General features: G+C 44.7%; 1 protein-coding gene across 4 annotated transcripts in view; it reads left to right on the plus strand.

The window, feature by feature from the left end:
• The window catches only part of KHDRBS2 (KH RNA binding domain containing, signal transduction associated 2), a 718314-nt gene that overhangs the window by 128850 nt on the left and 561522 nt on the right, over positions 1 to 27942 (plus strand). The window lies entirely within an intron of this gene.

Raw genomic sequence — 27942 nt, forward strand, 5'->3', positions numbered from 1 at the left:
TAAGGGACCTTATTAAATGCTTAGGAAGCCTTTTCAGGTGTTTTTTGTTAATTCTAATTTACTGAGATAATGACTTGAGTTTTCATTGGCTGTAAGCCATAATGATCAGCATGATCAGAAATAAATACTGGAAATGGATCACATTGTTCATAATGACTCTGTATAATATATGAGTTTCACTTTTTGTATTGAAGAGCTGAAATAAATTAACTTTTGATGATATTCTAATTTTGTGAGAAGCACCTGTACATGTTGGAGTCCAGATAACAGCTGATTGTTTTTCCTTTCTATTGAAATTACATCCAAATCACTCAAGCCAAGCTGCATGTGTATCTGGGATTTGGGAAAAGTAAATGTCAGCCAAGCTCTATTTCAAATGTATGATCACCAGTTTAAGGCCGGGGTCACATGAACATTGATCCTCTCATGTGATGGAATCAAATCTATTTTGTAATTGACACTCGGATCAAACTCTGAGTAGAATGTCAGCTTAGGCTGGTTTCACATTTGCGAACGAGGACTTTGCGGAGGGCTGCGTAGTTCCTCCATTAAGCCCTGCCCACTGCTGAGCCTCTTCCTTCAGCTCCACCATCGTCGGTATGCATCCTGCGTACCCTATCTTTAACATTGGGTACACAGGCCATGCGGATGTATGCGGATGCCTCTGCATGCGTCGTCTTGATGCTGCACTGACCTGCATCAAACGCAACATGTTAGGATTTTGTTGCGGTCGGCGCAGCTTCAAAATGATGCATGCGAAGTCATCCGCATACATCCACATGGCCTGCGTACCCAATGTTAAAGATAGGGTACGCAGGACGCATGCAGACGTAGTTAGAGTTGAAGGAAGAGGCGCGACAGTGGGCAGGGCTTCACGGAGGAAGAAGGCTTTTGTCCGCAGCCCTGCCGAACGCTAGTGTGAAACTAGCCTTAGTGAGCTCCAATTCTCTCAGATTTGAGAACCACAGCAAAGGTGAGGAGAAGATGGAGAATAGGATTTTGCCATCTTCTCCATTGTGTGAGTCTACGGAAATCAGGCTGCATTTGAGCATCATCTGAGTGCATTCCGATGTTTGCCATGCATCCAAAGACTTGAATGTGTGAGTGTGATCTGATTGGCGCAGCAACTGGCAGCATGCTATGATGCTTTCCTCCCGCTGATTCGGCATGAGAAAAAAACAACAACTCTGATCAACACTGTCCCATAGACTAACATTGGTCTGAGTGTTAGCCGTTAAAACAAAAGCACTCATCCGATGTATACACTCGTGTGAGCGAGCCCTTAGCTAAACTATAGGTATGTCATAAAATGAGCATAAACGCTAGGCTACAGTCATCAGCATGCACAAAAATGCACCAAAGAGCTAGGCTGTTTCCATAGTAGATAAACAGTAGAGAGAGTGGTCACTGCCACTGTAAGCAGAGAACATGTACAGTATACCTGCTTTGCCAGGTTAAGGCCACATTCACACATTCATAATTTTGCTCAGTATTTTACATTAAGTATGAAAATTTGCAAAATTGGAACTAGCAAGCAGAACTGAATCCTGACAGTGAGTACATTACACATTGTTAGAATTGGCATGCTTCATGGCTTCATGGCTTCATTTTATAAATAAAGGGCTTGTCCATGTTTGAGATGAAAGTCTGCAGTCACTCTATGTGGCTGCAGGCTTCTGAATTCTCACAGAGCATGCACTGCACACTTTCAGGATTCTCCCTTGCCGGTGGCAAGAGTGGACGGTCATGTCAGCACAAGTATACGATTTGTATACTTCTGGCCACATTCCAACTAGATGTGTCTGAACTCACTCAATTAATTTTCATTGAGCTAGGCCAAGTATGTCCAGTCAGCACTAGACCGCATGTATGCAACTCACCAGCACTAAAAATCCTGACAGTTTGCAATGCGTACTGTGAGAAAATTCTGCATTCACATAGAATGAATGCAGACTGATCACAAACTTGGACAACCCCTTTAATGCTCCCAGTGTAAATAAAAATATGAGAATGAGAATTAGTTGGTATAACAAAAAAAATTACATTCAGGTACCTGATAGATGATGTTGTCTCCAATGGGAGTCTTTCTCTTTCTATTCTTCTTCATCTTGTCCAAATGCCATGATTTCCTCATCCACAGCTCGTCTCTGCAGAATTCCGTCTTCTCCGGTCTTGTGCAGCACATCACTACATGGTGCCTGTAAAAACAGTGACATTTTAATGGTCCTGAATAAAAAATATCTGCTTTATGCTGGGTGCCTGAATAGATAGCTTCCTCTCACTATATTCCCTGCACAAAATATGACCCCCACATTGTCAATTTTATGGTACATGCCCTCCACATTGCCCTCTTTCCATACTCGGTCTTTCTTCACACTGTCCTCTCTCACTGTGTCACCCCTATTGGGCCCAGTCTCTATACTGTGCTCCCTCATCTGTGGCTTACTGTCCCGTCCTGTCTGTGCCATTACACTGTTTCCCCAAGCTACCCCCCAAACTAATCAGTCTCTATTCTGTGCCCACTCACACTTTTCTTCCTCCATACTGTCTCCTCACACTATTCCACTCAATAGCCTCCTCACACATTTCCCCCTCCCTCATACTGTCTCCTCTCACATCCCCCATGCTGATCATACTGTCTCATTTATTTATCCCCTAACACTACATACTGCCTCTTCACACATCCCCCCAACCATGCTGTGTCTGCACATATCCTATCACTCTCACTCCCTATGCATTCTTCCCCTCGCTACTCATATTGTGTCCGCACACCCCCCACTCATATTGTGTCTACAACCACCCCCACTCACCATATTGTATCCACACCCATCCCCCCACCCACCATACTGTGTCTGCACCCATCTCCCCACACTGTTTCCTCATACAATGCCCCCCATTTCCCCTCTTGCTGGTCACACTGTTTCTTCAAATTTCTCCCACTCCCCATATTGTGTCTGGACCTGTCCCTTCCTTGCTCCTCAAACTTGTGTCCTCAAATCTTCCCCATCACACTAAATATTTTCCACCTTCCCCCACACTAAGTCTCCCTCTCACAGAGTAAATCTCCCCCACAGAGTAAATCTCTGTGAAAAAAAAAACACTGCATACTCACATTCCGGTGTTTGTCACGTCCCTCGCCTTCAGCTTCCTGCACTGACTGTGAGTGCCGGCCATAAAGCAGAGCACAGCGGTGACGTCACCACTGTGCTTTACGGCCGGCGCTCAGTCAGTGCGGGAAGCTGAAGGCGAGGGACGTGACAGACACCGGAATGTGAATATGTAGTTTTTTTTTTTTTTACATTTACAATGGTAACCAGGGTAAATATCGGGTTACTAAGCGCGGCCCTGTGCTTAGTAACCCGATATTTACCCTGGTTACCAGTGAACACATCGCTGGATCGGCATCACACACGCCGATCCAGCGATGACAGTGGGTGATCCAGCGACGAAATAAAGTTCTGGCCTTCTAGCTCCGACCAGCGATGTCACAGCAGGATCCAGATCGCTGCTGCGTGTCAAATACAACGAGATCGCTATCCAGGACGCTGCAACGTCACGGATCGCTATCGTTATCGTTCAAAAGTTGCTGAGTGTGACGGTACCTTAAATCTTCTCTCATACTGAATTTTCAGTGACTTCAGCTCCCCTGGAGCACTTACCACCAAAGTTCTTTGGGCACCTCTGCATACTAATGAGTAATGTCAGCAGCGTGATCACATGACCTGATCTCGCTGCTGATGTCACTCTGACCCGCCAGTCAGGGCCTCAATTGTACTTGCGTCTGAAAGATGTGATTAACTATTGTTCTCTGGGAGCTGTGCGCTATGCTTTCTGTGAGCTTGCTGTCAGTTTGACAGCTGGCTCAGAGAATAGTCAACTCCCTTTCTGGGGGGGCGGCATAATGCATCTGCCGGGGAGACACCTTGGACAGCCACATTAGGAAGCCCAAAGGCGCCTCTTGCCGGCTGCACCTGGGGCAGATGCCCTGGCTGCTCTCCCCCTAGATACATCTCTGATTGATGTTATTGGAAGGAGCACTATTTTATTACAATCAACCATCTATTTTGGAAGGGACTATAGTAGTGCACAAACTTATTCCCTTTAATTATGATTTTATTAAGATGATTATTCAAATCTTTGACTCTTCCATCAGTACCAAAAGTTTGCAGTCTTAGATATCAGTATATGTGCAGAATATTAGCAGTGTTCTGTTGATAAATCGAGTAACATGGGACCACAGTATTATTTGTACATGCTATGATAACTTTTTAGTTATAAGAAATATATTAGGGATACAGGATCAAATAAAATATTGGCTCTTTCTGTTCCATGAAAATGTTAAATTTTTTATCATTACATCACAAATATAATTCAGAATCTCCAATATTCAAAACTGGGTTGAATTCCTAGGTATACAGATGGACCAGAATGTGTAGACAACAACATAGACAGTGCAGTCAAATGCTCGTAAAACACTGAATTACTCAAACATACTTTGAAAACATTTTACTATGTATAAATCAAGCTGTTGCTTAAATGTTTTTGTCTAACAGGCTCAAACCCATCCTGTTCTCAAGCCCGAAACCAAATGTGCTCATTTAACCACTTGCTGGTAAAATGTCACACTCTTGGTAAAGAAAACTGAGTTAAACAGAATGTTCTCCAGGGAAACCTAACAAAAAACATTTCAAGGAATCAGAATAAACTAATTGTTGCAAATTCAAGTCAAGCAGAATGTGAATAGGAGTCAAGGGATATGTAACAGTATATTATCTTGCTCAGAAAGGATTGTTGGAGATTTAAATAGAAAAGCACGCGCATTTGTAGTAGTTGGAAGAAACTAGAGCAGATGCTGTAAAGCACATGAAGAGACATAAAGGAAAACAGCTAAAAGGCTTTTCCAGGTTTCATATCATGTGCTTTTACATGGTAAGATTTAGCATATACTTTAGTAACTATATTAAATGTGTTGTGCCACCATAAAGAATACATTTAACAAAGAAAAGGTGGAAATAAATGTTTTTGTAATTTACAGTTATTAAAACTTATGCTCCGTTCAATAAAATACCAAGCTTTTATCTTCTGAAGTATTCAGCCTGACAACTCCTTGCATTATTCTGTCTGCAAGCTTAATTGGTAGTGATGAGCGAGTATACTCATTGCTCGGGTTTTCCTGAGCACGCTGGGATGACCTCCGAGTATTTGTTATTGCTCTGAGATATAGTTTTCATCGCCTCAGTTGCATGATTTACGGCTTCCAGATACGCTGAATGCATGTGGGAATTACCTAACAAATAAACTTCCCTCACATGTATTCAGCATATCTGGAAGCCGTAAATCATGCTATATCTCCGAGCAATAGCAAATACTCAGAGGTCACCCGAGCATGCTCGGGAAAACCCGAGCAACGAGTATAATTGCTCATCACTATTAATCGGTTCTCTGAGTGTCCAATCAGATGGCTGAATTTGCGCACTACCTGTCATCATAAGATGTCCCCCAACACCACACCCCCAGAGTGCACGGAGTATTCATCCTGTGCTCACCTCACCCAGGTCTGACAGTGTAGGGAACAGCTTCCCAAAAGCAGCACAGAATTGTGCCAGTGATTCTCCACCCTGTGCTCACAGGTCTGACCTCTGGATGAGATCATTCTGCTTCATAGAGCTGTGATCACGGAAAGTGTCTGAAGCAAGCTTACCTTATGACTATGTGCTCACTGCCTTCACAGCTCAGTGATGCCAAGGGATCTCACCCAGAGATCAGACCTGTGTGAGCACTTGGGGAGGGGTGGTGAGAGTGGAGAATCACACGCTTCTGTGCTGCTTTCAAGAATCTGTTCCCTGTATTGTCAGACCTGTGTGAAGTGAGTGCAGGGAGAATACATTGTGAACACTGGGGTTGGGGAGTTGGGGTAACATCTTATGATGACAGGTACTGACCAAACTCTGCCAGCTGATCGGCCACTCATAGGACGGATTAAGCTTGCAGACGGAATAACGCCAGGGGACGACAGGGAGCATACTTCAGAAGATAAAAGCTTGCTATTTTTTGAATGGAGCATAATTTTTAATAACTGTAGATTACAGAACCATTTATTTCTACCTTTTCTGCTTGGTTAAATGTATTCTTTATGGTGGCACAACCCTTTTAAGGCCGCAATCCCATAACCCTTATTGTTCTATTCAACCAAAATGGATCACTACAGACCCATATAACAGTCTAACTTTATTTTAGTGAAACTGGCGTTTTTGACTTAAAATGGATGTTAAAATTGGGGCTATATTAACGCCATCCTAAGCTAGACTGAATGAGGAAAAAATGTGTGACCTTCTCACTGAAAATCCAAGATCCTGTTCCGAAGAGACCTCAGATATATTTTGAAATTGTATCAATACCCCTTAAGAAATGATGTTAGCAAATTCCATTGTGATATATAGTGTATAATACACTACTCAACATTGAAATAGCAAATACCAATAATTAAAAAGTCATGGAATAAGTGTCTTTATACACAGATCAACCTGCATCACAAGACAACTGCCGATCGATAAAGCTTTATCAATCGGCAGTTAATTAATAGCCTGTTTAATCAGTGAGACCAAAGCACATGAAGCACACTGAGCTATCTGTAATAGAGTGCTCAGTCCGTATAGGTTGCAATGGTTCTCGGCAGTGCAGGTCTTGTTTACAGTGACTACAATGTTCTTTTGCACTGCACAAAAGATAATTTCTACCTATAAATGTAAGTTTTGCTCCTTCATCGTGTGATTGGCACCCTGTTTACAAGACAAGGTTATCGTGAAAAAATGTTAATGATTAGTGTACATCTAGCTTTATGAAATTCACAGGATTAATAAACATGTTAATGATATGCAAATTATGAAAACTAGATTCAAAATTTTCAAAACACAGATTTGTTTAGTATCGAGTATGAGCACCATGTTTAGAAATATCCGCACTTACACATCTTGTTATACTATCAGTGAGGATATAATTGCTTGTCTGGGGAATATTCCACCATGCTTAGTTCATTGAGGAGCACACATAATTAAGATATACTGTTGGAAGCTCTGTTTGCATTTGCCGATCAATGACGTCTTCAGTGTGATCGATTGGAGACAAGTTGGGAGACACTGCATGCCATGGTAGAACATTTAAGCCATGTAGGCTGCTTACAGTGGAACAAGCAACATGCAGTCTGGAGTTGTCATGTTGAAAAATGAGTCTTGGGACACTTTGGAGAAATATCCATACCACTGGTTTCAAGACCAAATCAATGTAAAACTAAGATGTTAGTATACCTGAAATGAAGACTAAGAGGGTTCAACTTCAAAACATTATCCCATTCCACACCATAATCCTTTATGTAGGACTTGTGTGTCATGTTTGCTCGTGAACGCCTCTTCATGGCATTGCCACATGGTCTCAAGACCAATCTCCAAGACAAAGCCTGACACATTGCTAAAGAAGATAGATCTCTATTCCAGCCTCCACTTCCATTTTGCCTTGTACCCCAATTTCAGAATCATGAGTTGAGGTCAGTGGAATATCTGTAGCTAGAATCACCTTAAAGCCCACTGTCATGCAAATGCCTTTTGATGGATTTTGTAGACACTGTTTAACAGAAAAAATAAAATGACTCAGCTCACCCTTGTGATGGTATTCTCACAGCCCATGAGAAATTTGATACGAGCACAGAAACATCTCTGCTTGACGCCAGGTACTTGTGCATGAAAATGAAGGTATCCAGCTCAGGAAATAAAATCAAAAGTCTTTATTTGGACAAATTTAAAAAGTAAGCTGCTTGACAAACAAGTGTATACTGGAGGAAGGAATGTCTTGAACAACTAGATGCGTTTCAAACACGTATAGTGCTTTTAGTCCTCAGTTTCACTGAGAACTTTTTTAACAGGGATATGGTGCCCACATTGCTATATACTATATGGGCTGTGTTAGATACTGCATGGGCTGTGGTATATACTACATCTCTGTGCTATATACTATGTGGGCTGTGCTATATACTACGTGGCTGTGGTATATATTACATTGCTGGGCAATATACTACATCGCTGTGCTCTATACTACATGGCCTGGGTTATATACTGCATGGGCAGTGTTATATGCTACATCTCTGTGCTATATACTACGTGGCTGTGCAATATAATACGTGGCTGCAATATATTACGTGGCTGGGCAATATACTACGTGGTTGTGCAATATATTACATGGCTGAGCAATATACTACGTGGCTGTGCTATATACTACGTGGCTGTGCTATATACTATGTGGCTTTTGCAATATACTAAGTGGCTTGTCAATATACTACGTGGCTGGGCAATATACTATGGCTGTGTTATATACTGCATGGGCAGTGTTATATACTACGTCTCTGTGCTATATACTACATGGCTGTGCAATATACTACGTGGCTGTGCAATATATTACATGGTTGGGCAATATGCTACGTGTCTGTGCTATATGCTACGTGTCTGTGCTATATACTACGTGTCTGTGTTATATACTATGTGGCTGGGCAATATACTACGTGGCTGGGCAATATACTATGTGGGCTGTGTTATATACTACGTGGGCTGTGTTATATACTACGTGGGCTGAGTTATACGCTACTTGGCGGTGCTATATTTCTCTGCTGTATCTGTGCATCATGAATCATGGTATGTATTAAAGAGGGGGCCCACTGAGACTCTTTCGCCCGGGGCCCTCAAAAACTTGGAGCCGGCCCTGGCTTCACTGATTGGTCACGCCCGGCCACGAACAATTAGCGACAGTCGCAATCCGCCCGCGAATTGGCGTGGAATTTGAACCACGCTTCGCTAATTTGTCGCAGCCGGCCAGCCGAATCCTTTGCATAAATTGCATTATTCTGAAAACTTCATAAATAAACTACATACATATTCTAGAATACCCAATGCATTAGAATCGGGCCACCATCTAGTGTATTATAAAGAGTCATTACAAACAGAGTGATCTATTTCAAGTGTTTATTTCTGTTTATGTTGATGATTATGTCCTACAGTCAATGAAAACCCTGAATTCATTATCTCAGAAAAGTAGAATAACAAAAAACAACTGAAAAGACTTCCTAAATGTTTAAAAAGGTCCTTTAGTCTGCTTCAGTAGGCTCCACAATCATGGGGAAGACTGCTGACTTGACAGATGTCCAGAAGGCAGTCACTGACACTCTGCACAAGGAAGGTAAGCTACAAAACGTCATTGCTAAAGAAGCTGGCTGTTCACAGAGTGCTGTATCCAAGCATATTAATGGAAAGTTGAGTGGAAGGAAAAAGTGTGGCAGAAAAAGCTGCACAAGCAACTGGGATAACGCAGCCTTGAAAGGATTGTTAACAAAAGGCCATTCAAAAATTTGGGGGAGATTCACAAGGAGTGGACAGCTGCTAGAGTCATTGCTTCAAGAGCCACCACACACAGACATATGCAGGGCATGGGCTACAAGTGTCGCATTCCTTGTGTCAAGCCACTCATAACCAATAGACAACGCCAGAAGTGTCTTACATAGGTCAAGCAGAAAAAGAATTGGACTGTTGCTCATTGATCCAAGGTGTTGTTTTTCAGATTAAAGTAATTTTGGAAATCAAGGTCCAAGAGTCTGGAGGAAGAGTGGAGAGACACACCATCCAAGCTGCTTGAGGTCTAGTGTGAAGTTTCCACAATCAGTGATGGTTTGGGGAGCCATGTCATCTGCTGGTGTAGGTCCACTGTTTTATCAGGGCCAAAGTCAGCGCAGATGTCTACCAGGAAATTTTAGAGCATGTCATGCTTCCCTATGCCGACAATCTTTTTGGAGATGGAAATTTAATTCTCCAGCAGGACTTGGCACTTGTCTACACTGCCAAAAGTACCCATACCTGGTTTAAAAACAAGATGAAGATGAGAGACACCAGAACCAACAATGCAGATGAGCTGAAGGCTGCTATCAAAGCAACCTGGGTTTCTATAACACCTCAGCAGTACCACACGCTGATCGCCTCCATGCCACGCCGCATTGATGCAGTAATTGATGCAAAAGGAACCCCACTAAGTATTTAGTGCATTTATTGAACATACATTTCAACATTTTGGATTTTAAAATAATTTTGGATTTTAAAATAATTTTTCAAGCTGATGTTATAAAGTATTTTAATTTACTGAGATAATGACTTTTGTGTTTTCATTGGCTGTAAGCCATAATCATCAACATTAACAAAAATAAACACTTGAAATACATCACTCTATTTGTAGTAACTCTAATATATGAGTTTAACTTTTTATATTTAAAAACTGATGATATTCTAATTTTTACGTCGCTGTACCTCTGTGAAAGTTCAAGGTACTCAGCAAACATCTAGATAAGTTCCCTGAGAGGTCTAGTTTCAAAAATGGTTTTACTTTTGGGTTTTCCACTGTTTAGGCACATCAGGGGCTCTCCAAACGCGACATGGCATTCACTAATTATTCCAGTAAATTTTGTATTCAAAAAGATAAATAACACTCCTTCCATTCCGTGCCCTGCCATGTGCCCAAGCAGTAAGTTTCCCCCACATAAGGGGCATCGGCGTACACAGGAGAAATTGCACAATAAATTGTATTGTGTTGTGTAGTTTCTCCTGTTTCTCTTGTGAAAATGCAGAATTTTGGGCAAAAAAAAATATTTTTGTGTGAAAAATGTGATATTGTTTTTTAATTTCCATGGCTCAATGTTATGAACTTCTGTGAAACACCTGGAGGTTCAAAGTGCTCACCACACATGTAGATACATTCCTTGAGTATCCAAATCACTTGTGAGTTTCCATTTTTTAGGCACATCAGGGGCTCTCCAACATGGCATTCACTAACTATTCCAGCAATTTTTTTCATTTTAAGGCTGCCGTCACACTAGCAGTATGTGGTCAGTATTTTACATCAGTATGTGTAAGCCAAAACCAGGAGTGGGTGATAAATGCAGAAGTGGTGCATATGTTTCTGTCATACTTTTCCTCTAATTGTTCCACTCCTGGTTTTGGCTTACAGATACTGATGTAAAATATTGACCACATTCTGCTAGTGTGACGGCAGCCTAAATGTTAAATGGCTTTCCTTTCCTTTAAGGGTACGTGTCCATGTTCAGGATGGCCCGGTGCTTTGGACGGAGCGGAAAACTCACTCCGCCCAAAGTTCTGCCCCCTTCTAGAGACACGATGATGTCGGATATGTTCATTGCTCACATCCGGAGTCATTGCACCCCACACATAGGACCCTGTGTTTTACCTTGCGGCGTCGCAGCGTCGCAGCAAGGTAAACGGACATGCTGCGATCTAAAAAGACGCGCTGCATGTCCGGAATTGCAGGGCCGCCGGGTGCGTGTTACCACGCATAGTGGAGATGGAATTTCATAAAATCCCCTCCACTATGCTGTAACATCTGGACGCTGCGGATTGAACGCTGCGGCTCCACACAGTGTTCAATCCGCAGCTAGTCCGGATGTAAAACGGCCCGTGGACACATACCCTAAAGGCCTTCTATGCCCACAAACAGTATTTTTTTCATACAAATGGGATATCACCATGCTCAGGAAAACTTATACAACAAATTTTGGGGTCAATTTTTTCCTGTTACCCTTGTGTGGTGAAAGTGCAAAAGAAGTACAATCCCACACTTGTGTTTTTTGGCTTTTTTACTAGGTTCACTAAATACTAAAACTGCCTGCCATTATGATTCTCCAGGTCATTACAAGTTCATAGACACCAAACATGTCTAGGTTCTTTTTTGTGTAAGTGGTGAAAAAAAAAATCCAAAATTTGTAAAAAAAAGTTGTTATTTTCCGAGACCCGTAGTGTCTCCATTTTTTGGGATGTGGGGCCGGGTGAAGGCTTATTTTTTGGCGCGCTAAGCTGACGTTTTTAATTATACCATTTTGGGGCAGATATGTTATTATGCTCAAAGATTACCTTTAATAGATGAAAAGAGAACTGTGTTTCTTACCTTTGATCCTGAGCTTAGAATCCCTTCTGTTGCAGCAGACGAAGGGCTTTGTTGGTGAGTCCATGGAGTCTGGGATGTATGGTACATATAGGGGGATAAGTTCCCAGCCACAAACTTTTGGACTTTTTCATATAAGACACAAAAGAAAGATTGTGAAGAGATTACAGAGATCAGAATGTGGAGTAAGGATATGTAGCTAGCAATATCACTTATAAGGGTATGTTCACACGTTCTGATTTCCATCCTTTTTTTTTTCAGGACTGTTTTTTAAAAAACTGCAGCTCTTGGCAGAAAACGCAGGTCCTTTTTTTGGTCCTTTTTTGGTCCTTTTTTGATGCGTTTTTTGATGCGTTTTTTGATGCAGTTTTCTAGCCAGAGTCTGTGTGTTTTCTAGGAATTTTTTTAGGGTTAAAATGGCTGAAAATACCCTAACCCTACCCCTAACCCTACCCCTAACCCTTCCCCTAACCCTACCCCTAACCCTAACCCTACCCCTAACCCTAACCCTAACCCTACCCCTAACCCTAACCCTATTCTAACCTTAGTGAAAAAAAAAAAAATTCTTTATTTTTTTTATTGTCCCTACTAGGGTTGAGCGAAACGGGTCGAACATTTTCAAAAGTCGCCGACTTTTGGCGAAGTCGAGTTTCATGAAACCCGATCCGACCCCTGTGCGTGGTCGGCCATGCGGTACGCGACTTTCGCGCCAAAGTCGCGTTTCAATGACGCGAAAAGCGCCATTTCTCAGCCAATGAAGGTAAACGCAGAGTGTGGGCAGCGTGATGACATAGGTCCTGGTCCCCACCATCTTAGAAAAGGGCATTGCAGTGATTGGCTTGCTGTCTGCGGCGTCACAGGGGCTATAAAGGGGAGTTCCCGCCGACCGCCATGTTACTGCTGCTGATCTGAGCTTAGGGAGAGGTTGCTGCCGCTTCGTCAGAAGCAGGGATAGCGTTAGGCAGGGTCCATTAACCACAAAACCGCTTGTGCTGTAGCGATTTCCACTGCCCAACACCACCTTCGGTGTGCAGGGACAGTGGAAGCTCCTTTTTTTTTTTTTTTTCCTCAGCGCTGTAGCTCATTGGGCTGCCCTAGAAGGCTCCCTGATAGCTGCATTGCTGTGTGTACGCCGCTGTGCAAACCAACTGCTTTTTTCAAAGCACAAATCCTCTTGTTCCTTCCTTTCTGCACAGCTATCTTGTTTGTTTGTCCACACTTTTTATTTAATTTGTGCATCAGTCCACTCCTTATTGCTGCCTGCCATACCTGGCTGAGATTACTGCAGGGAGATAGTAATTGAAGGACAGTTCCTTTTTTTTTTTTTTTTTTTTTTGGTGGGAGATTAAGATTGACATTTCTGCTAGAGTGCCATCTCTGTCTGTGTCATCTCTCACTCAGTGGGCCATAGAAAGCCTATTTATTTTTTTGCTTGATTTGGGTTCCAAAATCTACCAGAAAAAAATCACAACATCAATCAGTGGGAGAAAAATATTGGCCTCAGGGCTTGTGTGCCACTCCTTACTCCTGTGTGTGCCATCTCTCACTCAGTGGGCCATAGAAAGCCTATTAATTTTTTTGCTTGATTTGGGTTCTAAATTCTACCTGAAAAAATCAATAAATCAATCAGTGGGAGATTAATATTGGCCTTTGGGCTTGTGTGCCAGTCCTAAGCGTGCCATCTCTCTCTCTCTGATAGTGGGCCATAGAAAGCCTATTTTTTTATTATTTTATTGGGTTTATAAATTTTCCCTGGAAAAAAAAAAAAAGTGGGAGATTAATATTGGCCTCTGGGCTTGTGTGCCAGTCCTGAGCGTGCCATCTCTCTCACAAATAGTGGGCCATAGAAAGCCTATTTATTTTTTTGGTTGATTTGGGTTCATAATTCTACCTGAAAAAATCAATCAATCAATCAATCAGTGGGAGATTAGTATTGGCCTTTGGGCTTGTGTGCCAGTCCTAAGCGTGCCATCTCTCTCTCTCAGATAGTGGGCCATAGAAAGCCTATTTATTATTATTTTTTTTATTGGGTTTATAAATTTTCCCTGGAAAAAAAAAAAAGTGGGAGATTAATATTGGCCTCTGGGCTTGTGTGCCAGTCCTGAGCGTGCCATCTCTCTCACAAATAGTGGGCCATAGAAAGCCTATTTATTTTTTGGGTTGATTTGGGTTCCTAATTCTACCTGAAAAAATCAATCAATCAATCAGTGGGAGAAAAATATTGGCCTCAGGGCTTGTGTGCCACTCCTTACTCCTGTGTGTGCCATCTCTCACTCAGTGGGCCATAGAAAGCCTATTAATTTTTTTGCTTGATTTGGGTTCTAAATTCTACCTGAAAAAATCATTAAATCAATCAGTGGGAGATTAATATTGGGCTTTGGGCTTGTGTGCCAGTCCTAAGCGTGCCATCTCTCTCTCTCAGATAGTGGGCCATAGAAAGCCTATTTATTATTATTTTTTTTATTGGGTTTATAAATTTTCCCTGGAAAAAAAAAATGGGAGATTAATATTGGCCTCTGGGCTTGTGTGCCACTCCTGACTCCTGTGTGCGTCATCTGTCACTCAGTGGGCCCTAGAAAGCCTATTTTTTGTTTTATTTGTTTTCTAAATTCTCCCTGAAACAATCATTTTATTTTCTTTGGTTTCTAAATTATTCCTGAAAAAAATCATTTTTTTTGTATTTTTTTTTCTCTCAAGTCTCCCTGAAAAAAAAAAAAAAAAAAATCTGTGGGAGATTCATATTGCCCCTTCTGCTTGTGTGCCAGTCTTGACTCCTGGGTGTGCCATCTCTCTCTCTCCCCAATTGTGGGCCATAGAAAGCCTATTAATTTTTTTGCTTGATTTGGGTTCCAAAATCTACCTGAAAAAAATCACTAAATCAATCAGTGGGAGATTAATATTGGCCTCTGGGCTTGTGTGCCACTCCTGACTCCTGTGTGCGTCCTCTCTCACTCAGTGGGCCCTAGAAAGCCTATTTTTTGTTTTATTTGTTTTCTAAATTCTCCCTGAAACAATCATTTTATTTTCTTTGGTTTCTAAATTATTCCTGAAAAAAATCATTTTTTTGGTATTTTTTTTTCTCTCAAGTCTCCCTGAAAAAAAAAAAAAAAAAAAAAATCTGTGGGAGATTCATATTGCCCCTTCTGCTTGTGTGCCAGTCTTGACTCCTGGGTGTGCCATCTCTCTCTCTCTCCCCAATTGTGGGCCATAGAAAGCCTATTAATTTTTTTGCTTGATTTGGGTTCCAAAATCTACCAAAAAAAATAACTAAATCAATCGGTGGGAGATTAATATTGGCCTCTGGGCTTGTGTACCACTCCTGACTCCTGTGTGCGTCCTCTCTCACTCAGTGGGCCCTACAAAGCCTTTTTTTTTTTTTTTTTTTTCCTAAATTCTCCCTGAAACAATCATTTCATTTTATTTGTTTTATAAATTCTTCTGTAAAAAATAATTTTTTTTTAATTTTTTTTTTTTCTGAAGTCTCCCTTTTAAAAAAAACAAACACAAATCAGTGGGAGATAAATATTTACATTTGCGCTTCAGTGACAGTCCTGCGTGTGTGCCATCTCATTTGTTGCCAACAACAACAGAGTGTGTAACATTGTGGCTGATTTTCGTTGTGGTCTCACCCACCTGTAAAGGGGTAGCTAAATCATACTGAAGTTATAGCTCACCGTGTAAGTTGTGTGACAGCAACAAATACCGTTCGTTTGTTAACGTTTTTAAAACAATGAGGAAGTCTGGTGGAAGAGGTCGTGGCCGGGGGCGTTCATTGTCAGCTGGTAATGAGGGTAGTGGTAGTGGTGGAGCATCAGCTGGTCGTGGGAAAAAAAATATTGCACCTAAGTCTGGAGCTGTGGAGCCAGGTTCGTCGTCTGGCTACACAAGGCCTCGAACGCTCCCTTTTCTGGGAGTAGGAAAACCGCTTTTAAAGCCGGAGCAGCAAGAGCAAGTTTTGGCTTATCTTGCTGACTCAGCCTCTAGCTCTTTTGCCTCCTCTCGTGAAACTGGTAAATGTCAAAGCAGCGCGTCGTTAGTGGATGTTCACGGTCAGGGACAAGTCGCTTCCTTGTCCTCTTCAGCAAAAACAACAACAGAGAATGCAGCAGGCGACACAACGGGTTACTCCATGGAGCTCTTTACACATACCGTCCCTGGCTTAGAAAGTGAAGCAGTTAACAGTCCATGCCCATTACAAGTTGAATCTGACATGGAGTGCACTGATGCACAGCCACAGCCAGACTACTATCCTGGTCCTTTGACTCAGACCACAACATTGCCATCGCAGGGTGCTGATCAAGAATCAGACCCTGATGAGACTATGTTGCCCCATCACGAACGCTATACCACCGACCGCCACGGTGACACAGACGAAGTTGCACACGAGCTACAAGAAGAGGTAATAGATGACCCAGTTCTTGACCCCGATTGGCAGCCATTGGGGGAACAGGGTGCAGGCGGCAGCAGTTCTGAAGCGGAGGAGGAGGGGCCGCAGCAGGCATCAACATCGCAACAGGTTCCATCTGCCGGGCCCGTATCTTGCCCAAAACGCGTGGCAAAGCTAAAACCTGTTGGAGGACAGCGTGGCCATCCGGTTAAAGCTCAGTCTGCAATGCCTGAAAAGGTATCCGATGCTAGAAAGAGTGCAGTCTGGCATTTTTTTAAACAACATCCAATTGATCAGCGCAAAGTCATCTGTCAAAAATGTTCAACTACCTTAAGCAGAGGACAGAATCTGAAAAGTCTCAATACAAGTTGCATGCATAGACATTTAACCACCATGCATTTGCAAGCCTGGACTAACTACCAAACGTCCCTTAATGTTGTAGCACCCTCGGCCAATGAAGCTAGTCAGCAACGCAACATCCCTTCCGGCAGTGTAGGGCCACCATTTTCCGCACCACCTGCAGTATCTGTGCAGGTTTCTTTGCCAGGCCAAAGCCGTCAGGGTCAGGGAATCACCAGTTTCGTAGTAGGAAACACTGCATCTAGGGCACCGGTGGCAACAATACCATCTCCCACCGTCTCTCAGTCTGCCATGTCCACCGGCACCCCCGCTAGTTCCACGATCTCCAGCTCTCCAGTCCAGCTCACCCTACATGAGACTATGGTTAGAAAAAGGAAGTACTTAGCCTCGCATCCGCGTACACAGGGTTTGAACGCACACATAGCTAGACTAATCTCGTTAGAGATGATGCCCTACCGGTTAGTTGAAAGCGAAGCTTTCAAAGCCCTGATGGACTACGCTGTACCACGCTACGAGCTACCCAGTCGACACTTTTTTTCCAGAAAAGCCATCCCAGCCCTCCACCAGCATGTTAAAGAGCGCATCGTCCATGCACTCAGGCAATCTGTGAGCACAAAGGTGCACCTGACAACAGATGCATGGACCAGTAGGCATGGCCAGGGACGTTACGTGTCCATCACAGCACACTGGTTAAATGTGGTGGATGCAGGGTCCACAGGGGACAGCAAGTTTGGGACAGTTCTGCCTAGCCCACGGTCTAGGAAACAATTGGCTGTAGCCGTTCGCACCCCCTCCTCCTCCTCTTCGTCCTCCTGCAGAAGCGAGAGCTCGTCCACAGACCGCAGTCGCACAACCACTCCATCCGCAGCTGCCACTGTTGCACACCAGGTCTCCCATTATGGGGCAGCTACTGGCAAACGTCAGCAGGCTGTATTGGCTATGAAGTGTTTGGGCGACAACAGACACACCGCGGAAGTTCTGTCCGAGTTCTTGCAGAAAGAAACGCAGTCGTGGCTGGGCACTGTAGATCTTGAGGCAGGCAAGGTAGTGAGTGATAACGGAAGGAATTTCATGGCTGCCATCTCCCTTTCCCAACTGAAACACATTCCTTGCCTGGCTCACACCTTAAACCTGGTGGTGCAGTGCTTCCTGAAAAGTTATCCGGGGTTATCCGACCTGCTCCTCAAAGTGCGTGGACTTTGCTCACATATCCGCCGTTTGCCCGTACACTCCAGCCGTATGCAGACCTATCAGCGTTCTTTGAACCTTCCCCAGCATCGCCTAATCATAGACGTTGCAACAAGGTGGAACTCAACACTGCACATGCTTCAGAGACTGTGTGAACAGAGGCGGGCTGTTATGTTTTTGTGGGAGGATACACATACACGGGCAGGCAGTAGGATGGCAGACATGGAGTTGTCAGGTGTGCAGTGGTCGAAGATTCAAGACATGTGTCAAGTCCTTCAGTGTTTTGAGGAATGCACACGGCTGGTTAGTGCAGACAACGCCATAATAAGCATGAGCATCCCCCTAATGCGTCTGCTGATGCAAAGTTTGACGCACATAAAGGATCAGGCGTCTGCAGCTGAGGAAGAGGAAAGCCTTGATGACAGTCAGCCATTGTCTGGCCAGGGCAGTGTACAGGACGAGGTGGCGGGCGAAGAGGAGGACGAGGGGGATGATGGGGATGATTATATTTTTAATGAGGAAGCTTTTCCGGGGCCACTGGAAATTGGTGGCGCGGCTAGGCCGGGTTCTGGTTTTTTGAGGGACACAAGTGACGTGGATTTGCCTGAAACTGCCCCTCAACCAAGCACAACCGCAGATTTGAGAACTGGAACTTTGGCTCACATGGCGGATTATGCCTTACGTATCCTCAAAAGGGACACACGCATAACTAAAATGATGAATGATGACGATTACTGGTTGGCCTGCCTCCTTGATCCTCGCTATAAAGGCAAATTGCAAAATATAATGCCACATGAGAACTTGGAACTAATATTAGCAACCAAACAATCAACTCTTGTTGACCGTTTGCTTCTGGCATTCCCTGCACACAGCGCCCGTGACCGTTCTCACACGAGCTGCAGGGGCCAGCAGACCAGAGGAGTTAGAGGGGCAGAAATCAGAAGTGGCGTTGGCCAGAGGGGTTTTCTGACCAGGTTGTGGAGTGATTTTGCTATGACCGCAGACAGGACAGGTACTGCAGCATCAATTCAAAGTGACAGGAGACAACATTTGTCCAGTATGGTTACAAACTATTTTTCATCCCTTATCGATGTTCTCCCTCAACCGTCATTCCCATTTGATTACTGGGCATCAAAATTAGACACCTGGCCAGAATTGGCAGAATATGCATTGCAGGAGCTTGCTTGCCCGGCAGCTAGTGTCCTATCAGAAAGAGTATTCAGTGCTGCAGGTTCAATACTAACAGAAAAAAGGACTCGTCTGGCTACCCAAAATGTAGATGATCTAACCTTCATTAAAATGAACCACAACTGGATTTCGAAATCTTTTGCCCCACCTTGCCCGGCTGACACCTAGCTTTCCTATGAAAAGGTCTTGCCTGTGGACTATTCTGAATGCCTTTTCCAATCTCGAAATTTTCAGCACCTGATTGTCCAGCATACGACATGTTTACACCTCACTAAATGGCCAAACTCCCCACACGGGGCCGTGGTATCGACACTTGGCGACAGCACCCGTGAGAGTGCAGTTTGTCTGAAGAGGTGGGTGAGCCCGCTTTTGGTCGACGGCACTGCCACTGGGTCCCTCCTAGTACAATAAAGTGTCTCTGGCGGTGGTGGTGCGCACCCAACGTCAGACACACCGTTGTAATATGGAGGGCCCTGGGCCTGTACCGCCGGCCACAAGACAGTTTCCCCCCACCCCAGCTCAAACAGTGCTCTACCACTTGCAAAATTATCTCACAGCTCCACCAATGTTTAGTCTATGCGCTGACATCCTTCAATGCCTGCCACTGACAATACCATTGTATTGACATTTTTGTTATGTTAGGCCTTCGATGCCTGTCTGTGGTCACTCCTTCCACTAGGCCTCCACTGACCACACCACTGCTGCCCGTGTACCCCTGTAACCAATTTAAAATTGCCTACAGCCATGTGTTATTATTTTAGGCCTTCGATGCCTGTCTGCGGTGACTCCTTCCACTAGGCCTCCACTGACCACACCACTGCTGCCTGTGTACCCCTGGAACCAATTTAAAATTGCCTACAGCCATGTGTTATTATTTTAGGCCTTCGATGCCTGTCTGCGGTCACTCCTTCCACTAGGCCTCCACTGACCACACCACTGCTGCCCGTGTACCCCTGTAACCAATTTAAAATTGCCTACAGCCATGTGTTATTATTTTAGGCCTTCGATGCCTGTCTGCGGTGACTCCTTCCACTAGGCCTCCACTGACCACACCACTGCTGCCCGTGTACCCCTGGAACCAATTTAAAATTGCCAACAGCCATGTGTTATTATTTTAGGCCTTCGATGCCTGTCTGCGGTCACTCCTTCCACTAGGCCTCCACTGACCACACCACTGCTGCCCGTGTACCCCTGTAACCAATTTAAAATTGCCTACAGCCATGTGTTATTATTTTAGGCCTTCGATGCCTGTCTGCGGTGACTCCTTCCACTAGGCCTCCACTGACCACACCACTGCTGCCCGTGTACCCCTGGAACCAATTTAAAATTGCCTACAGCCATGTGTTATTATTTTAGGCCTTCGATGCCTGTCTGCGGTCACTCCTTCCACTAGGCCTCCACTGACCACACCACTGCTGCCCGTGTACCCCTGTAACCAATTTAAAATTGCCTACAGCCATGTGTTATTATTTTAGGCCTTCGATGCCTGTCTGCGGTGACTCCTTCCACTAGGCCTCCACTGACCACACCACTGCTGCCCGTGTACCCCTGGAACCAATTTAAAATTGCCTACAGCCAGCCCAATTTTTTTATTTTAGGCCTTCGATGCCTGTCTGCGGTCCATTCTTTCAACTACTACTACACTGACCAGGGCACTGCTGCCCGTGTACCCCTGGAACCAACATCAGAAAATATAAAAATAAGTATTTTGCTTACAAAAAAGAAAATACTGGAGAGATATCAAATGCAGACATTTTAACATTAAAAACAAACACACAACTAAAATCTGGTACAGTACTAAAAATGGCCACCAGCTACAATTACTTTCTCCTGCAAGTAGTTAACTGAAAGGTTTTTTCAATTGAAAACACACATATGGCATCCACCGAGTGTTGTCCTGTCGCGTCTTCTTTATATTATTGCCGAGAAGATGCAAAACAATGAAAATAATAAAATCATTAATTACCAAAATAATAGAGAAAGTCAACACCACATTGCAAATAAACATTCATTCCAAATAAAGAAGCAGGGCGCGTCCGAGGGTGAGTATATACCTAATAAGAATATAATCACCCTCGGACGCGCAATGCTTATTTCCAACAGCCTTCCTTCCTAAGAATCAGCCCTTCCGTGGTGTAGAGAGACGTTGTGTTACACTCCAAGGTGTTCCCCAGGTTGCCTTTCCTGAGCTTCGATCTTCCGGCTCTCGTTTAGTAGTTGTTGGAAACTACGCTGCATTAGGCCTTCAAATTGGGTATGGGGTGTAGAGAGATGGTGTGTTCCACTCCAAGGTGTTCCCCAGGTTGCCTTTCCTGAGCTTCGATCTTCCGGCTCTCGTTTAGTAGTTGTTGGAAACTATGCTGCATTAGGCCTTCAAATTGGGTATGGGGTGTAGAGAGATGGTGTGTTCCACTCCAAGGTGTTCCCCAGGTTGCCTTTCCTGAGCTTCGATCTTCCGGCTCTCGTTTAGTAGTTCTTGGAAACTACACTGCATTAGGCCTTCAAATTGGGTATGGGGTGTAGAGAGAGGGTGTGTTACACTCCAAGGTGTTCCCCAGGTTGCCTTTCCTGAGCTTCGATCTTCCGGCTCTCGTTTAGTAGTTCTTGGAAACTACACTGCATTAGGCCTTCAAATTGGGTATGGGGGAAACATTGGCGCATCTGCGGTCCCTCCTTCCTCTAGGCCTCCACTGACCTGTCTAATGCTGACCGTGTTCCCCTGGAACCAATTTTAAATTGCCTACAGGCAGCCCAATTTATTATGTTAGGGCTTCGAAGCCTGTCTGCGGTCCCTCCTTCCACTAGGCCTCCACTGACCTGTCTACTGCTGCCCGTGTACCCCTTGAACCAACATCATAAAATAAAAAAAAAAGTATTTTGCTTATAAAAAAGAAAATACTGGTGAGATATCAAATGCAGACATTTTAACATTAAAAACAAACACACAACTAAAATCTGGTACAGTACTAAAAATGGCCACCAGCTACAATTACTTTCTCCTGCAAGTAGTTAACTGAAAGGTTTTTTCAATTGAAAACACAAATATGGCATCCACCGAGTGTTGTCCTGTCGCGTCTTCTTTATATTATTGCCGAGAAGATGCAAAACAATGAAAATAATAAAATCATTAATTACCAAAATAATAGAGAAAGTCAACACCACATTGCAAATAAACATTCATTCCAAATAAAGAAGCAGGGCGCGTCCGAGGGTGAGTATATACCTAATAAGAATATAATCACCCTCGGACGCGCAATGCTTATTTCCAACAGCCTTCCTTCCTAAGAATCAGCCCTTCCGTGGTGTAGAGAGACGTTGTGTTACACTCCAAGGTGTTCCCCAGGTTGCCTTTCCTGAGCTTCGATCTTCCGGCTCTCGTTTAGTAGTTCTTGGAAACTACACTGCATTAGGCCTTCAAATTGGGTATGGGGTGTAGAGAGAGGGTGTGTTCCACTCCAAGGTGTTCCCCAGGTTGCCTTTCCTGAGCTTCGATCTTCCGGCTCTCGTTTAGTAGTTGTTGGAAACTACGCTGCATTAGGCCTTCAAATTGGGTATGGGGTGTAAAGAGAGGGTGTGTTACACTCCAAGGTGTTCCCCAGGTTGCCTTTCCTGAGCTTCGATCTTCCGGCTCTCGTTTAGTAGTTCTTGGAAACTACACTGCATTAGGCCTACAAATTGGGTATGGGGTGGAGAGAGATGGTGTGTTACACTCCAAGGTGTTCCCCAGGTTTCCTTGCCATTGCTTCGGTCTTCCGACTCTCGTTTAGTAGTTGTAGAAAAGTACACTGCATTAGGCCTACAAAATGGGTATGGGGTGGAGAGAGATGGTGTGTTACACTCCAAGGTGTTCCCCAGGTTGCCTTTCCTGAGCTTCTATCTTCAGGCTCTCATTAAATTGTGGTTAAATGGAACAACTGCATTTGGCGTACTAGTTGGTTTGGGGCCTACTATCGGTGTCTGCCACTCCTTGCTGTTCTCCTGGTTTCCTGTCCTGAAATTCCATTTTCAGGCTCTCGTTAAGTAGTTGTTAATGTTAGACTGCATTTGGCCTACTAGTTGGGTTGGGGCCTACTATCGGTGTCTGCCACTCCTTGCTGTTCTCCTCCACTGAACAAAGCTGTGCCGCCTGTTTACTACGGTTGCCAATTTTGAACTGCATTTCGACTACTTACTGATTTGGCCCTACTCTCTGTGTCAGCCTCTCATTCCAGTTGTCCTCCACTGCAATGCCCCCTGGTTATTCCTGTGTTACCAATTTTGAACTGCATTTAGCCCACTTTATTCTTTGGGCCTATATCTGTGTTTCCACTTCATCGTGCCCATTGCCCAGCCAGTGATAGATGAGTCTGCTGGTACATTGACCCATAACGCAACATTCCCCGTGCATGCTACACAACAACATTGTGACCCTGCTGAAAGTCAGGTTGCTCTTCCCGCATACCATACCACCTTACACGGGGACAAAGAGGAAGGTGCAGATGAAAGTGCAGGTTCCTTCATCAGGTGGGGGGAGGAATACTAGTTGGCGACGTCACTGGCACAGGGCCTCTCATAGTACGCAAAAGTGTTGCTGCCGGTGGGAGGCGCCCCCGCCGTGCAAACACACCGCTGTACTTTGAGGGGCCCTGTGCCAGTGCCAATGCCAACAAGTGGGCCCCCCCTGCTTGCTCAGGATCACAGCACTTGCAAAGTTGAAATACTTACCTCTCCCTTCTCCACTGCCGTGACGTGGTCCAGATTTCCTGGGCCCACTAATTACTTGAACCAGCCCTACCCCACACAACTTTAGCCAAATGACCCCCAATTTCAAATGCCTTCCAATTATTATAAGGTAAATTACGCTTGACAAGCTTCATTAAGAAGAATGGATGGTTTTGACATTAAAATGGGCACTCTATGTGTTTTCCTGGCCCCCACTCACTGCCGACTATGCTGCCCCATTGACTTGCATTGGGTTTCGTGTTTCGGTCGATCCCGACTTTACGTCATAATCGGCCGATTTCACTCGACCCGACTTTTGAGATAGTCAGGTTTCGCGAAACCCGGCTCGACTCTAAAAAGGTCAAGGTCGCTCAACTCTAGTCCCTACCTATGGGGGTGACAAAGGGGGGGGGTCATTTACTATTTTTTTTATTTTGATCACTGAGATAGGTTATATCTCAGTGATCAAAATGCACTTTGTAACGAATCTGCCGGCCGGCAGATTCGGCGGGCGCACTGCGCATGCGCCCGCCATTTTGCAAGATGGCGGCGCCCAGGGAGAAGACGGCCGGACGGACACCGGGAGGCCGGGTAAGTATAAGGGGGGGAGATTAGGGCACGGGGGGGGCATCAGAGCACGGGGGAGGGGCATCGGAGCATGGGGGGGTGGGATCGGGGCAGCCACACTCCACCCACGCACTTCCGCCCACTTCCCCGCACTTCCTGCTGCAGCGGTTCTGCACCACGAACCGCAATAAAACCCGCAGATCTATTTTTGATCTGCGGGTTTTACTGCGGGTTTGACCTCACAATGGAGGTCTATGGGTGCAGAACCGCTGCTGTTTTACAAAAAGAAGTGACAAGGTACTTCTTTTTTACCGCAGCTAATCAGTGCGGTTTTTTTTTTCAATTCAGGACCATGTGCACAGTGGGTCCTGTTTTCCATAGGGTACAGTGTACTGTACCCTGCATGGAAAACAGCCGCGGAACCGCAGCGGCAAAACCGCTGCGTTTCCGCGGTAAAAAACGCACTGTGTGAACATGGCCATAGACCCATAGACGTGTTTGGTCACAGTTCATATTACGGATAAATAAAACAACCATGCAATATTATAGTAAGTACGGCACATAATATTCCGAATAGTTCTGAATTTATGAGCTTATATGAACTCCACAGAGCAGTTTAATTAAGTCAATGAGAATATAATGATCAATATTGTTTTATGATAAGGCAAGGAAAAAATTCAGAATAGGCAGGCTATGTGTTCTAGCTCTTCTCTTTTGTGCATTCATTATGCTCAGCGTTAAATGTCACCTCTTCCAGCTTTTTATTGCAGATCCGGTGATAAATCAGAGAAATTAATTGGCTGTTCAGGTCACAACAAAAAGGTGTTATGGGTCACAGCTTCTCTTATAACTCTGCAACATAGAGTTATATAACAAATTGGTTTCTCATTACTCATGCAAGAAGAATGAGGACTGCAGCATGGCCAAATATCAGATAATAAAAAGTTTGATCTGTGAGCTATGAGTTACAATTTTTTGGTCCATGCTTTAGTTCGGTGCTGAACCTTTTCACAAGTGCATGGGGTTGTATTAAAGGGACACTGTCACCTGAATTTGGAGGGAACAATCTTCAGCCATGGAGGCGGGGTTTTGGGGTTTTTGATTCACCCTTTCCTTACCCGCTGGCTGCATGCTGGCTGCAATATTGGATTGAAGTTCATTCTCTGTCCTCCATAGTACACGCCTGCGCAAGGCAAGATTGCCTTGTGCAGGCATGTACTACGGAGGACAGAGAATGAACTTCAATCCAATATTGCAGCCAGCATGCAGACATTGGGTAAGGAAAGGGTGAATCAAACACCCAAAAACCCCGCCTCCATGGTTGAAGATTGTTCCCTCCAAATTCAGGTGACAGTGTCCCTTTAACTTGCCTAAAGTCCTTAGAATACTATTTAGGGAATTTAAGTTCCGTTTATGTTTTTTTTCCTTCTTGCCAATCATACTAAACTCTCACAAGTGTGAAACGATGTTTAGAAATGGTATTAACCCCTTCCCGACCTTTTCCGCCATGTAGGCGTCATGAAAGTCGGTGCCAATCCGACCTGTGACGCCTATGTGGCGTCATGGAAAGATCGCGTCCCTGCAGATCCGGTGAAAGGTTTAACTCCAATTTCACCCGATCTGTAGGAACAGGGGGAGTGGTACTTCAGCCCAGGGGGTGGCTTCACCCCCCCGTGGCTACAATCGCTCTGATTGGCTGTTGAAAGTGAAACTGCCAATCAGAGCGATTTGTAATATTTCACCTAAAAAACTGGTGAAATATTACAATCCAGCCATGGCCGATGCTGCAATATCATCGGTCATGGCTGAAAACACTGATGTGCCCCCCCACCCCACCAATCTCCCCCCAGTCCTCCGATCTGTGGTCCGGTCCGCTCCCCTCCATCCTGTGCTCCGCTCCCCCGTCCTCCTGTCCGCTCCCCCCGTGATCCTATGCCACCCCCCCATTGCTCCAACGCCCCCCGTGCCCTGATCTCCCCCCTTATACTCACCGAGGCTCCCGGTGTCCATCCGTCTTCTCCATGGGTGCAGCCATCTTCCAAAATGGTGGGCGCATGCGCAGTGCGCTCGCCGAATCTGCCGGCCGGCAGATTCGTTCCATGTACATTTTGATCACTGTGATAAATCCCCCCTTTATCACCCCCATAGGTAGGAACAATAATAAAATAAAGAAATTTTTTTTTTCCCCACTACAGTTAGATCTAGGGTTAGAGTTAGGGTTAGGGAATGTGCACACGTATTCTGGTCCTCTGCAGATTGTTCCGCAGCAGTTTTTATAAATCCGCAGTATAAAACCGCTGCGGATTTATCGCGGATTTACTGTGGTTTTTCTGCGGATTTCACTGCGGTTTTCTATTGGAGCAGTTGTAAAACCGCTGCGGAATCCGCAGAAAGAAGTGAAATGTGCGGAATGTAAACCGCTGCGTTTCCGCGCAGTTTTTTCCGCAGCATGTACGCAGCATTTTTTGTAAACTCATGGGAAACTGCTGCGGACCCGCAGCGGCGGAAACGCTGTGGATCCACAGCGTTTTCCGCATCGTGTGCACATACCCTTAGAATTAGGCTATGTGCACACGGTGCGGATTTGGCTGCGGATCCGCAGCGGATTTGGCTGCAGATCCGCAGCGGATTGGCCACTGCGGATTCGTAGCAGTTTTCCATCAGCTTTACAGTTCCATGTAAACCTATGGAAAACCAAATCCGCTGTGCCCATGGTGCGGAAAATACAGCGCGGGAATGCAGTGTTGTATTTTCCGCAGCATGTCAATTCTTTGTGCGGATTCCGCAGCGTTTTACACCTGTACCTCAATGGGAATCCAAAGGTGAAATCTGCACAAAAAACACTGGAAATCCACGGTAAATCCGCAGGTAAAACGCAGTGCCTTTTACCCGCGGATTTTTCAAAAATGGTGCGGAAAAATCTCACACGAATCCGCAACATGGGCACATAGCCTTAGGGTTAGGGTTGGAATTAGAGTTAGGGTTGGAATTAGGGCTAGGGTTGGAAATAGGGTTAAGATTAGGCTTGTGGTTAGGGTTATGGTTAGGGGTGTGTTTGGGTTAGGGTTGTGGTTAGGGGTGTGTTGGGGTTAGGGTTTGGATTAGGGTTAGGATTATGGTTAGGGTTGGGATTAGGGTTAGGGGTGTTTTGGGGTTATGGCTGTGGTTACTGGTGTGTTGGGGTTAGGGTTGTGATTAGGGTTATGGCTAGAGTTGAGATTAGGGTTAGGGGTGTGTTGGGGTTAGTGTTGGAGTTAGAATTGAGGGGTTTCCACTGTTTAGGCACATCAGGGGTCTCCAAACGCAACATAGCGCCACCATTGATTCCAGCCAATCTTGCGTTCAAAAAGGCAAATGGTGCTCCCTCCTTTCCGAGCCCCGACGTGCGCCAAAACAGTGGTTTACCCTCACATATGGGGTACCAGCATACTCGGGACAAACTGGGCAACAACTATTGGGGTCCAATTTCTCCTGCTACCCTTGTGAAAATAAAAAACCTCTTGCTAAAACATCATTTTTGAGGAAAGAAAAATTATTTTTTATTTTCACGGCTCTGCGTTATAAACTTTTGT

This window comes from Ranitomeya imitator, chromosome 5, assembly GCF_032444005.1.
Source record: "Ranitomeya imitator isolate aRanImi1 chromosome 5, aRanImi1.pri, whole genome shotgun sequence".
In the NCBI taxonomy this organism is placed as follows: domain Eukaryota; kingdom Metazoa; phylum Chordata; class Amphibia; order Anura; family Dendrobatidae; genus Ranitomeya; species Ranitomeya imitator.